General features: G+C 34.6%; 1 non-coding gene across 1 annotated transcript; it reads right to left on the minus strand.

The window, feature by feature from the left end:
• Window positions 1-1,120: 1,120 nt before the first annotated feature.
• Window positions 1,121-1,273, minus strand: LOC120187787. Its single transcript, XR_005522333.1, has one exon. It is a non-coding gene; the product is annotated as a 5.8S ribosomal RNA (ribosomal RNA).
• Window positions 1,274-11,031: the final 9,758 nt, after the last annotated feature.

Here is an 11,031-nt window from a genome sequence, read left to right on the forward strand (position 1 = left end):
TCATCCTTTTGTGGGTTATGAAGAATCGAATCATCATTTCTTAAGGTTGGTGTGAACGGTGTGGTTATAGATGGTAAATTGGGTGTGGTGCAGTTCTTCGATTATCTATCGGTTCGATTTGGGCTTTATTTTCTGGTCCTATTTGCGGATCTAATATAAACCTTGTCAAGTTCACTTATATAAAAATAGCTTTAGAAGTTTTCCTGGAGGGAATGGCCTTTTTATAGTGAAATTTGACTCTAGACTAATCTTAAATTGGATGAAAAATCATGTGATCGTCCATGGCACTTGGGGCCTATTTGGTTGGAAATTGATTCAATGTTAAAACAAATTGGTAACATCAAATTATGTTTTGTGGAGAGATCAGATATTGGGATGGCGGCACATTTGGCGTTTGAAGGGGTGTTGAGGGATTCATTGTTTAAGGTTTAGTGGTAATAAATTTATTATCTCCTTGTCATATGTATGCTTCTTGAGTTTGTTGGCTACCTTTGGATTAATTTTTTTTCTGCAATTTGTGGAATTTGGAATTAATAGGGAGGTTTTTAATGAAACTTATATTCTAATTGTTTTATCTATCAATATATTCTATTGATGAGCAAATAAAAATAATTTACTTTAGCCTTTATTTGAGTAAGTCCAGAAAGGCTTGGTCCTTACATGTTTTCTTTTTTCAACAATCATTCAAGGTTTTATTATTAGAGAAGGTACAAAGTCCTACTGTATCAAATGCAACCAAGTGAGATTCAAATCAAAGCTGCCAATATCGAATGACAACTCACGCCTCGTAAAAAAAACCAATAGAATTCAAAGAATCAATCATAGCATCGACACCAAAACATAGCCCAAACTAGACAATCATAACATCGACACCAGAACATAGCCTGACCTGGGGTCGCGATGCGAGCACCGCAAGTGCGATGCCAAGAGCAGTCTTGATCAACGAGCGCGCACGACTCAGAACGAGGCTGCTCGAGGCATTACCACCGATCGTCGCGACACCGTGACGCCGTGTACTCAATTTTAGACCAACCGTGAACGATTTGCAAACGAGAGGCCAATTTATGCCCACACCTCGACCGATACCCTATGGTTCGGGTTCCGATGGGGAAACGATGCGTGACATCCAGGCAGACTTGCCATCAGCCTAATGGCTTGGGGCACAACATGCGTTCAAAGACTCGATGGTTCACGGGATTTTGCAATTCACAAGTATCGCATTTCGCTATGTTCTTCATCGATGCGAGAGCCGAGATATCTGTTGCCGAGAGTCATTTTGTGTTTTCACAACAAAGCAGTCGTATCTATGCCGCACGCACACTGCAAACGGGGCGAGGACAAGAGACAACTGCCTTTTCATTCCAATTCCTTGGTGTTTTTCCTCGGGGACACCGGGTCGTGCCGCCATACAGCACAAAGTGCAGGCGGGAGCAAGCGATCCCAGTGCACCGAGACATGGATGGGTCGAGGGGAAATGACGCAACCAGGCCCCCTCCTTGTGTTGTTCGATAACGTGTTCGCGGGTCGTTCTACTAGGCAGTTTCGACTATGATCCTTTCGCAGGTTCACCTACGAAAACCTTGTTACGACTTCTCCTTCCTCTAAATGATAAGGTTCAATTGACTTCTCGCGACGTCGTGGGCAGCGAACCGCCTACATCGTCGCGATCCGAACACTTCATTGGATCATTGAATCGGTAGGAGCGACAGGCGGTGTGTACAAAGGGCAGGGAGGTAGTCAACGCGAGCTGATGACTCGCGCTTAGTAGGAATTCCTCTTTGAAGACCAAATATTGCAATGATCTATCTCCATCACGATGAAATTTGAAAGATTACCCGGGCCTGTCGGCCAAGGCTATAGACTCGTATACATCAGTGTAGCGCGCGTGCGGCCCAGAACATCTAAGGGCATCACAAACCTGTTATTGCCTCAAACTTCCTTGGCCTAAGCGGCCACAATTCCTATAAGACAATCATAATATCCTAAAATTAGCATCGCGACCCCAGGTCCTTAAACAAGTTTATCTGCCAATTAAAACCTCCAAAAAGCCTACCCATTTCAGACATGGGTCTTTAGAATGACTTCGGACAGAAGCCTCTAAGATGACTATAGTATACAAACAAGACCATTAATAGACCCACATAACATTTCAAATTGAAATTCAAGATATGGCTAACAGATGTATCTAACTCGTTAGTCTACAAATAATTATCATTACCCTATGTTGGATACCACCAAACTGTCACTATAAATACCACTAACTAAGACTCATAAGAGGGTTGAAATCTTCCATAATCCAAACTGATCTTCATCTTCCTTCGTATGACCATCTCTGTCTTATACAAAAGCATTGGCCAAAGGTTGCTCTTTTGTTGGTCTCGATTCTCCGTCCAAACCAAAAAATGTTGACAAAATAAATATAATCACATCGAAACTTGGTACGGCGTTCACAAACCTCTTGACCTAGAGAATCAGTCGAGACCCAATCTTAAAAATCGAAACAGTTATCTTTTCCTTCTCCTAAATCAAAACAACAATCCTCATCTCTTTATAATCCATTGAAGCAGACATGAGATGCTTATGAAGGGGAGAAGAAAGTTGAAAGCGAACAATGCAAGCTGGACTACCATTCCCTTTCACCAAGGCTGACCTTCACATAGACTTATTTACTTAGACCTCATACGCCTTTTCTTAACTAGGGGTCTGGGTACAAGAATTGAAGGTACTAGCTATAATGAGGCAGTACAATGAGGAGAAACAGAAGCCAACACCTCACCCTCAGTCGTGGAAAGGCTGAAAAAGATCAACGACATATAAGAAGCATCATCCAAGAAATCTCAAGTAGTCACACATTGGATGACGTTATCTACAAGGATAGCATGAAAAATCATGTGTGGCATCTACAACCTTTAGCGACTCACGAGCCTCACCTATAAACATGCAAGAAAGGATTAAGATGTAATATTTAAACAACTAATACATGCAAGTATTCTGATATCTTCATTGTAATACCCAATTTTTCTCAGTCTACCTTTTTCCAAGGCAAAAAACATTTTATTGCAGTCGATTTTAAAGTTTGGATATTAGTAAACTTGCAACAAATATTTAAGCAATGTCCAGATGTTTTTAGGACATGATTTCTTCTTAAGATAAAACCAATTTTCAGTTAGCTTTCAAATGCATATTGAAACGCCTCAATCAAACATCTTAAACTCAAAATATTCTCATTTAAGCGAAGATAGCGCGTGCAAAAAATTTGATACAGGCCCAATATAGAAAAAAAAAATTTTTCTGAATTTTCAATTATTTTATTGATTATTTGTGAAAAATCAGCTTTATACTTTCTATTATTTACTTAGTACAATTTATGATCTTTTCATTATGTTAATATTATTTTTCTTAAATATTGTATTTAATATTAATGAAAAGATTCTATGGTTTTTTGCTTTTAGGGTTTTGGGGAGCCTATAAAAAGGTACTCTTATTTTGTAATGGAGGACGACTTTTAATTTGGGGAGAATTTTTGGTTTTGAGAAGCTAAAGACTATAACATAATAGATTTGAGCAATAAAAGAAAACTTTTGATCGAGGTAATTCTTTTATTTTTGTTTCTTTGTTCAATTTCGTTTTGTCTTTGTTTTCTTTTTTCTTTTTCTATTCTTAAAAAAACTTTATCGGATGAGATAAAATAGAGGAACAAGGAAAAGGGGCTTTTAAATAAATATTTATAGATTTAGATTTCATTGAGTTTCTCAACTAAAATCGACGATCATTTTATTTATTTTTATTATTTTATTTTAGTTTTGTTGTTTTAGTCAACACAATCTTATTTTTTACTCCAAAAAAACTTCGTTGAACAAGAGAGCAATGAAGAACAAAGGAAAAAGAGCTTTTAGCTAAATTTTTTTAGATTTAGCCTCCTTGAGATTTTTTCGATGAAAATCAATGGTCGATCTTTAATGAATTATCTTTACTCTTTATTTTATTTTGATTCAATTTTTATTGTTTTATATTCAATTAAATAACCTGATGACCTGATCTAAATTCCTATGGAATCCGCATATTTTTCCACGGGTAGGAGATATTTACGATCATTGTCACTATAACTTCATTGGAAAATTTATTTTACTCATATTACCTACAATTATATTTTAATTTGCTTTAAATTAACCTTTGAATTTTGTTTTTTAATTTTTATTAATCATTTTTAAATTCACTTAATTTATATTTTACCATTAATATTATGTTTATTAATGCATTTCAATTAGTTTCCATTTTATTTTATTTGGTTTCCATCATTTTTTACTTTTATTCTATCTTAATTTTTCTTTTTCTTTTAATTTTCATTATGACTACTTTTTTTATTTATTAAAACTTTCCCTTTTAAATTGGCTTATTAATATTATTTTCATCTTTGTTTTCATTTCATATTTACATTTCCAATTCAAGTTTTATCCATTTTTAAGAGATTTAATTTCCATGGCTTACACCATTTTTTTATTTGTTTTTATTTATTTTTACTTTTATTCTTCTTAACTTTTTATTATATATCAAGGAATCTCCTTTTATTTTAAACTAGCACTTTCTTCTTTTAACTTTAATTAATTGTATCAATGGTATATCTTCTTATTTTGTATTATATTTTATATCTTTAATTTTATCGTTGATTCATTTTTATTTTGCGTACCCGTGACCTTTTTACTTCATGTTTGCATATTAGATCCAATTTTTTTAAACCCCTTAATTTATTTTATTTTACAATAATCAATTCTCAAAGGTAAGTAGTTTAGATTGAATCTTTAAATTTTCACCTAAAATTCAATTTTCACAATTAAGATAGCGGGGTAATTGTGTTGGTACCAAAAGGGTATTATGAGGGTGCTAGTCCTTCCTTTATTGTAGTTGAATCCTGAATCCAACATTTCTTTGTTAAGATGCATATTTGGTAAAAAGTTAAGTTTAATGTGTCTGGTCTACCTAATTCTAAAACAACTGGTGGCAACTCCATCACACAAATCCAAGTCTTGAAGCAAACCTGGGACCACCCGAAGGACTGTTGCAATAGCTTGGCAAATCTGCTGGGGACATAGAGAGTTGGGCCAAATTATCAGTTTAAATTTTAATTTATTTTCGATCTGTCGTTATTTACCTTTTATTATTTTCTTTCAAAAAAGTAGTTGAATTGACAATTTTCTAATGATTTAAGTTTTCAGAAAAAATAAAAGTACTCACATTTCAAGCTCTAAACTTGAGCTCCGAACACATTTAAGTGGGGTTGAGAGCGAAGTCTTCATGAGAATTTATTCTTTTCATAGGCCTAGGGACAAACCTTCGAGATTCATATGCCTTATGTCTTCGTAAGAATTTATTCCTCGAATAGGAGTAAGGGAAACATTTCCTTTAGTTTAACTCAGTCCGCATAAGCCTGTAATGGGCTTAGGATTGAGGGTTTGACTGGTCCAATAGGACACCGACAAGGATAACTCGGGTCCTTTTCTTAGAATCCAAATTGTGTCGCTACGAATATTAGAGCCCATGCTGAAACCACATGCAATCCCTAGGATATCATTGCTTTACTTCATGCTCTTTTATTATTATTCAAGCATGCAACTAGAAATTATTGCGGTTAGGATTTATTGTGAAATGTGGGTAGATATCATGTGGGATAGGAATCCTTATTATTTATGCTTTTTATCAAATCTATGTACTAACTTGTTTATTTTTTCCCTTTTTCTCTTTTTCTCTTTTTTATCTTCTGTATCATTTCATAGAGACGTTGATCTGAAAAGTGTTTGTTACACTCCAAATATTCTTTACTAATGGATAAAGGGGTTATGATGCAAGAGGTAAACAATGAAGAAGTGCGACTATAGTCTGAAAAGACTCATAAGGAAAAGGGGAATAGTTTGATAGGTAGTTATGTGTTGGGGTTATCGGAGTACGCTTGAAACAGTATCAAGCACGACAATTTCCAAGAACTACATAATACCTGGGATAGTTAGAAGGATGAGAGAAGAAATAAGTTTTGTAAATGTTATGGCTACATTGCATATCTACTGTATGTTAAGGTGGACGAGCCTTTGGTCTGATCCTTAGTTCAGTTATGGAGTCCAAGGTGTAACTCTTTCACTTTCAACAAATAAGACATGATGCCCACGATAGAGGAGTACACGACTTTGTTACACTACACTGATCCATTTGAATAGGGTCTTCATCAATATCATTAGCACTTTGCCTTCTAAAAACATGTTAGCAAAGACTACGGGGGTCGATAAAAAATGGGTGGTCAACCGAATGAGACATAAAGGCATAAAAGAAGGAATCTATTGGATCCACTTTAAGAAATTATTAAAGGATCACCCGATGAATGGAAAGTGGTAGATCTCTTTACATTAGGGATCTACGGCCTGGACATTTTCCCAAAAACCTTGGGATACATTGAATCAACTATAGTGGAATTGTTTGGAAAACTACCAAGGAGGGTGAACCCTGCTCCAAAAATCTTTGAAGAAACATTTCGATTACTAAACTATTGTCAAAGAGTGCATGGAGACCGCTTCATAGGCTGCATACAATTGTTTCAAGTTTGGATTCATATTCAATTATCTAAAACTAATTGGAGCTCCTATCAACGGTTTGATGTTGAGTGTTCAACTCTAAAAGATTTCCTCGCACAACAATGATGGGATGATTTCCCGAGAGAAAGGCGGCCAAAGATGTTCTCGTACCTTCAGGATAAGAGATCGTATGATGAGTCCCTTGGTTGACACTCAATGATATAATATAACACTACAAAGATTTAACCATAGTGGTGTTACTCGGACTATGGGACCCGACAGTTCATTCCAATCACTCGTTAGCTTTGGAAATTTAAGTTCGAATATCATCAGAAAATTTACAAAGGAAGGTCAAAGTCATATATGAATCCTGGAATAAGATATTTCGAACTGATGAAATGGGTGCCCGGAATATGCTCACACCAGACTATATTGAATGGAGAAAACAAATGAAGAATGACAACATTACAATAGCTGACCATAAAGACACTCAACCCATAGATGAACATCTCAAGGCTATCCCATCTGACTTAGAAATAACAAGAAGTGAATTTGAGGTAGAACAAAAAGAATGGGAAGAAAAATTGAAAAGATTAGAAAATGAAAGGTTCCAATGGAAGATGGATGTAGAGATATAAAAATACACCCACGGGTAGAGAAAGAAATAAAGTTCATGTCGAGCTCGAGGATTTGAGGAAAGGGTTTAAAAATTAGGCTTAGGTGATTGTTAATATAAAAAAGTCATCGAAGTTTTGAAAAGGCGAGTGTACAACACGAAAAGAAAAGCGGATAAATAAGGTGATAGAGAAATAATGAAAGATCAATTGAAGGCTTCCCAGATACAACTGTCAGAAAGTTAGCACCAAAACAAAAAAACTGAAAACCAAGATGACTGACATAGAGAAATCCCTTTAAAATCAATAAGAGAAAGTTAACGAAGACATTGTGGAAGGTTACAACAAGCAAGCACGCTCCAAATAGTTCCCTTAGATGGAGGGTTGCAGTGGCAGTGCCTATGGGAATAGGCCCAACGAAGGTGAAAGAATGATATGTATTAAACCAAGACTTCTTGGAGAAAGTTCATAAGATAGCTCGTCATCTTTGTGGTTTTGGTAAGAGAAACCGGGATAACAAAGCAAGGAATTCATCTAGTAAATAATGAAGCTCGAAGACTTGTCAAGTTGTTAGAGGTTTTCTGAATCTCTGAGGGTCTATCATGGGTCTTTCTTTTAATAATTTGGTCTCGTTGTAATAACACTTTTATCGCAATAAAGACTATTTTATTATTTCAGATACTTTTTGGATCAATAGCTCGAGTGCATCGTGCATCCATCATGTATTTTTGCATTTTTTACTTAACTAATCGTTTGTTTTCATAATTAAACTTAAAAAAACTAGCGAAGGTTGTTTCATTTACAAAGGAAAAAGCATTGAACACATCACATCCGCATAACACTTTATTCAAATCAATGAAAATAGAATCTATGCTTAAGGTGAACAAGGATAACTTCTCTAAGTTACAGAATAATGTGGAAAACAGGATCAACGAGAATCATAAAGAAACTATGGATACCATCACTAAGAATCACAACAGCCTGGTCGATTAGATCATAGCCAGACTAGCATACTGAATTTTCCAAATGCCCCTCGATAAGGGGGATTTGAAAAAGTTATGGCACCACCACCACCGAAACTGATAATCAGAATTGATTAAGAGATGTTGTAATCCAAGTGTGTCCACCATTGATTGAGAGAGAGTTCATTAGCCTATTCATGGACACACTAAAGTCTCCACACATTGATAATAATTCAGGAGTTGGTACCCAAAGTTTCTCTGACATTGTCATGTGTGGAGGAATAATTGAACGAGTTATAAGAATTGGTAAGATAAGGGAAACTAGCACCATTGAGATAAAGAATGAAGGTGAGATCAATGGGGTAGAATCTCGCTCGAACAATCACAAGACCAAATATCCTAAACAAGTTCCAGAAAAGACTTTCATTAGACCAATTCTTATGACATATAAGGAGTTACTCCCAATTCTTATTGAGCAAAATCTTCTCTCTATTGTTCAATCGAAGACAAAAGAGCCCCGTTATCCTGAAGACTATGGTGTTAATACTATATGAAGCTACCATGTGAGGAGTTCATGACATACTACTGAGAATTGTGGGGCACTAAAATACAAGGTCAAAAATTTAGAAAATTTAGGAGCATGGACATTTGGAGAGTATTAAGTCATTCTAATTCATTCCCCATGATTAATTTGGATTCTATGTTGTTCAAACTTGTTTTTCTGTTTTTATTTTCTTTTACTTAAAAGTCGTTGGACGTTCAACATGTCGAATAAAATACTACCTTCTGAGGTTATAAGCAATGAGAACTTTACTCTTTTAGTTCTTTAAATACCAACTGAATTGAAGGCTCTTTTAATAATTTTGGTTACAAACCTTTGACAAGTAACATGATTACACCCCTCATAAAATTGATCTCTTCGCTCTTTCACCCAACACAAAATCCTTTGATTTTATATCGAAGACAAAATCACGCGATTACTTTTCCTTAAAGAATCCAAATTTATACCATAACCTTCTCAGGCATGAAAGAGTTCTTCTTTCCATACAAATCGAAAATGAAATACGGGTCTTTTCGCAAACAGGTAAGATGAGGCATTCGACATACATGATATTGTTAGACCATTTAGAATGTAGTTATTTTTAGGATGTTCAATGATTATACATAATCTACATAAATGGAATAGTGGAGTAGATAAATTTAGCTTAGGCTAGTTATTTGGAAATTAAGCTCTAAAAATGAAATTTCTTGACTTTCAATGACACTCAGACTATAACAAGTTCTTCTTGATGAACTTAATAAATCTTGAAATTAAAAACTTAGGGAAGTAATGTGGTAATAATGCAGACTAATATTGCTGGGGGCACTCCACTGAAAGTAGTAAGCTTCTAATATTTAAAGGTAATGTTTTAAGTAGATATGGAGGTAATGTGCGAGCTTTATGAATTGAGTTCCGTTCAAATTGTCAAGTCGAAGACTTTCTGAAATTTGAATCCTCTAATTAGAGGTATTCTGCTAAAGTAATGGGCCATCTCAAAAGCCCTAAATTTATGAATATGATTACATTCTGATCATGACACTAGTCTCTATGTATAGAGATGAATCTCCCAGAAAATCAAAGCGATGATAAGAACATCAAATTTAATGAAATAAATTCTCAGAAAGATAGTAAGGCATGAAATTTTGAATTGAGAATGAGTTCCAATGGAAGCTGAACTAAGGCAGTTGAGAAATATCAATTATTGTTGACTCCACAAAAGCACTAAGGAATTATATTTTAGATCAATATTTCCACACTATATATGCTAGAAGAGTTTATGAATCTTGAACAAATGGAAGATTTAAGGGAACTGAAATATGAATACTCTCTAAAATGTTTAGAACTACGATACCGAATGTGCCCACATGGGCATTTTAAGCAACCACTAGCGATTTGTGCAGGCTCATTGAAGGTCCAAGGGCATCTCAAAGGTATACGTGAATGCATGAAACTAGTGTACATGATAAAAAAACCAATGATTCCCTTGAAAAACGAAACTGATATAAACCTTTCCTAAATCAATTGTTACTATTAGTTTTGACACTTGTCAAATAACTATAATTTTGAAAGATTAAAAGAGCATTTGATTCTTTGGATATTTTATGAACTCATGTTTTACAAATTGCTTCAACAAGGGGCATAATTTTATGAACTATAAGTTTATTGGGGCATGAAGAACAAATTTTTGCAAGCCAAGAATTACAGTGACTCACTCGAGTGAAATAGTGAGGGAGACTGAAGAATTCTAGAAGGAAGACTTCCCACACACCTCTGCATCATTATCATTCATGAAAGTATGCACTTGCATGAGTGACATATTTGCATCAAACATTCATAATTCATGAGGATATTCTCAAAATTGTTGTTTATTAATACCACTTTTCTCCCATAAGAATACTTTTAAATTTGTATTTATTAAGATCATTTTCAATCTCTTGTGGTTTCATTAAATTGTATTTCCAAAAAGTTGTCTTCCTCAAGACAATTTTCCTTTCTTAAGAACATCTTTAAATTTTCAAAGAATCTCAACTTCTTTAACATTATTTTTCCTTTCTTGAGGATATCTTTAAAAATAATTTAAAAAATCTTTGTCTTCATTAAGATCGTTTCACTTTTCATTCGAATTACAAATTTTAACTCACTTGAGATTGTTTTCCTAAAAAAAATTTGTCTCACTTGAGACAATTTCCTTAAAACAAAAATTTCATCTCACTTGAGATATTTTCCCTTAAAAAATTTTGTCTCACTGAGAGAATTTCACTCAAAACAATATTTTATCTCACTTGAGATATGTTCCCTTGAAAATTTTCGTCTCACCATAGACCATTTCTTTTGAATCAAAATTTCATCCCACTTGA

This window comes from Hibiscus syriacus, unplaced genomic scaffold (genome assembly GCF_006381635.1).
Source record: "Hibiscus syriacus cultivar Baekdansim isolate YM2019G1 unplaced genomic scaffold, ASM638163v2 tig00113725_pilon, whole genome shotgun sequence".
Lineage (NCBI taxonomy): Eukaryota > Viridiplantae > Streptophyta > Magnoliopsida > Malvales > Malvaceae > Hibiscus > Hibiscus syriacus.